The sequence below is a fragment of the Dermochelys coriacea genome, chromosome 7, assembly GCF_009764565.3.
Source record: "Dermochelys coriacea isolate rDerCor1 chromosome 7, rDerCor1.pri.v4, whole genome shotgun sequence".
NCBI lineage: Eukaryota > Metazoa > Chordata > Testudines > Dermochelyidae > Dermochelys > Dermochelys coriacea.
The window spans coordinates 24,738,609-24,741,876 of NC_050074.1; the positions used below are offsets into that span (position 1 = coordinate 24,738,609).

General features: G+C 50.4%; 1 long non-coding RNA gene across 1 annotated transcript; it reads left to right on the top strand.

The window, feature by feature from the left end:
- Positions 1-254: 254 nt before the first annotated feature.
- Positions 255-1,924, top strand: LOC122461040. The gene is made up of 3 exons (XR_006282730.1): positions 255-410; positions 751-1,110; positions 1,728-1,924. It is a non-coding gene; the product is annotated as an uncharacterized LOC122461040 (long non-coding RNA).
- The last annotated feature ends 1,344 nt before the right edge of the window (positions 1,925-3,268 follow it).

Here is a 3,268-nt window from a genome sequence, read left to right on the forward strand (position 1 = left end):
ATTGCCTCCAGAGCCCCACCGCTGGAGCCCTGGGGTAGCGGCTGCAGGGCTCCAGCAGCTATTTAAAGGGCCTGGGGCTCCCCTGCTTCTACTGCCTAGGCCCTTTAAATAGCCACTGGAGCCCTGGGGTAGTGGGAGCTCCAGCTGCCTTTGCTGACCCAGTCCTTTAAATAGCCCCTGGAACCCTGCCACTTTTCCAGGGCTCCCGCGGCTATTTAAAGGGCCAGGGCAGTAGAATAGGGGAGCCCCGGGCCCTTTAAATAGCCCCCAGAGCTCCAGGCTGCTGCTGCTGCTACCCTGGGGGGGGGGCACTTACCTTACAGGGTGGGCTGGCTCTGACACCCTCAACCCTGGCCCTTCCGCCCTAAGCCCCACACCTTATGGGGGCTTGAGCTGGCCCCAGAGTACCGGTAAGTCACTTGACTTACTTTCACCCCTGCTCCTAACCCAAAATAGCTTGCGTCAGTGGATTGTTAGGGTATGCTACAAGAGCCATGCATTGTCCTGGCTGTTAGGGGAGGATTGAGATGCGTGGGACTAGATAGGTTTCAGTTGCAGTTCAGCTGGCCAGTGGGCATGGAAGTGGGGTGGGGTGGGAATGGGGTTGAGCTATTTCAGTCCTTGATTTTGTAGGAACTGTAGCTTTTAAATTATGTTAGAGTGCCTAGAGCTGAGTGGCGCCTTTGGCAAATGGAAAGGAAACTTATTAACACAGGAAAAATAGCTGAATTGTTTTTGTTGTTGTCACAGACTCCAGGGACTTTATTCCCAGCTTTGATGTGTGGTGCTCAAGCAAGGGACAGTATGTGCACGATTCAAGGCAGAACTGGCTGGAACACAGTCCTGACAGAACCACCACATGAAGCAAAGCTGTGCTGGTGGGTTTGACTTGAGTTTCCCTCAGGGACTTCCAAAGAGCGTGACCCCATGTGATGGAGACCCCAATGGAGCTACTGTTCCACTGGCAGCTTGGGAAGCAAGTAATCCAGCTCCCCCTGTTCCACTCCCAGGACAGCAGAGGTGAGGAGAGTGTTGCCAGCAGAACAGCCTGTAGCGTGATGCAGGCCTGACAGTAGCTGCAAAGCCCAGAGAAAAACAACCCCTTCTAAGGTATTTATAGGGCTTTGTATCTAGAAATCTGAGGATTTTTTTTAAATAGATCTCCACGCTTCCTGTTTTCCAGCCTTTCCCTGCATCATACTCCAGTGCTCAATAAATAAGCTCTGTGCTCAAGACAGACTATTTGGCAGTATGGGGTGGGGATTGCTGGCTGAGCCTAACTGGCCCGGTTCTGCACATTGATTAGCTTGTACCACTAGGGAGGGCATCTGTTCCTGTTCCCCTCCTGTTGGCAAATCCCCCCTGTAGATTCCTTTTGTTCATCTCCCATAAGGGGAGGAGGAAATGAGAGAGATCAGCAGAAGAGCACCTCAGGCAACACTTTATGGGGAAAACTGACAGTCATGACATGTGGGGGCCAGCACAGAAACCAGGTCTCCTCTCCACCCTGGGAGGCATCCCTGGCAGTTCAAAAATCACATATTCAATTTCTCTCAGCTTTCCCCAGTCACTGGACCAGAAAGGTTGCCAGCTGGGGGGAAGGGGAGGTTGGGGGGGGTTATAACTAGTTGGGGATACATAGCTGGGTTTGGGGCTCTTTGTTTTAAGAACTGATTGTAGCTTCTTCTCAAACTCAGCTTGCTATTGACAGTTGTTTCTGCTTCCAGAGCCAATTTCAGAGTGAGAAACTACCATTGCATCAAGCAGTTGTTCCTGAAGCATTGGTACATCCCTCAACACTGGCCTACAGGCTTTTGTGACTGGGACTCCAGCCTTCTCCTGTCTTTGTGCAGGGCCCCGAGCACTGGTTCTGCTCACACCTTCCACATTTGACTGCATGTGAGCCAAACCATAAAGAAGCTTAAAGTACTGCACCCACCTTGGTTGTGATTGGATCATGCTCTGCATAGATTAGAGTGCACCCAAGTGAATGAGAAGACGTGGGCACTAGCTGGGCTGGAGGGTATACTGAGAAAAGCCCTAATATCTATTAATTCATCCCTAGGGCCCAAAAAATCTAGAAACCATGGCCTATGGAACCAACAAGTTGACCACTTCCCTCTCTGTGGTGGTGATGTTCTACAACCCAAATTGGGGACAAGGGGGAAATGCAATGAGGAAAAGGTAAGATTCTCACATGCTGGATTATGTAAGGGTCTCAAGGTCAGCAATGGCTTATCTGGATGTTTGTTTATCCAGAGAGGTCAACTTCTGGCCATGGACTATCTTTAGCAAAATTATTTCACAAATGTACCCAAATGACCTGCCTGATTAAGCTCCAAAGGGGAGCTCAGGCGAGTGCGGTTGGGGCAATTAGTTCCCACAACCACAATCAGCTTTAAACTTATCAAGATCTTTGAGGGGTGAGGTGTGCATGTGAACGTCTATGTGAGCATCCAAGCTAGCCAGCCCGCTCACTGCAGCTCCACCCTTAGCTTTGTGGCTGGAACTTACTGCAATGCCCTGGAGGCCCCAGTCACTGGGCCCACTTCACTCTGACGGACATGTGCATGAAAGTGGAAGCTGGTCCTCTCCCAGCTGCACAGCCTACTCTGTATAAACTGTACACATAGATTCTGCAGCTCCACCGGGAGACGTGTAGGTGCCTCTTGCCCGAGGAGTCATTGGAAGAGGTAAGTTATATTTGGTGACAACTGGTTGGTGTTCTAATAGGCTCTGCAATAGAGGGGCAAGAAATGGAGAGGGCTGAACGGGTTAACCGGGCTTCTCCCATTAGACTCAAAGGAAATTAAATAGCCAACCCCCTTCGCAGCCCTTTGTAAATGCAACCCTCAAAGCTGAACAGTTTGGAAGCTTCCCTCGCTCCCTCCCAGGTGCACATGCACTTTCGGCCTTTGTCTGTTTGCACACCTTCCACTCAAGGCTGTTTCCATTCCAGAGGCAGACTCACCGTGCTTGATCCCAGGCCAATATCTCACCTGACAACAAATGGGCCCTTGGGAGACCTGACTGGCTGACCTTGGCACCTCTACACAGCTTGAGCATTGCTTATACACGGCCAAAACCTCACTGACATCTGTACAACCTCTGCAAGTAAAACAAAAGCTGGAGCACGCATTCAGGGAAGGATCTTGGGGGTTTTGTGAAATTAAGACAGAGGCAGGAGGCTCGGGTATCTAGTAAGATTATTATTCATACAAATTCTCGAACTCTTTCTGTTACTGTAGGTAGAGGTTAAAGTAGTCCT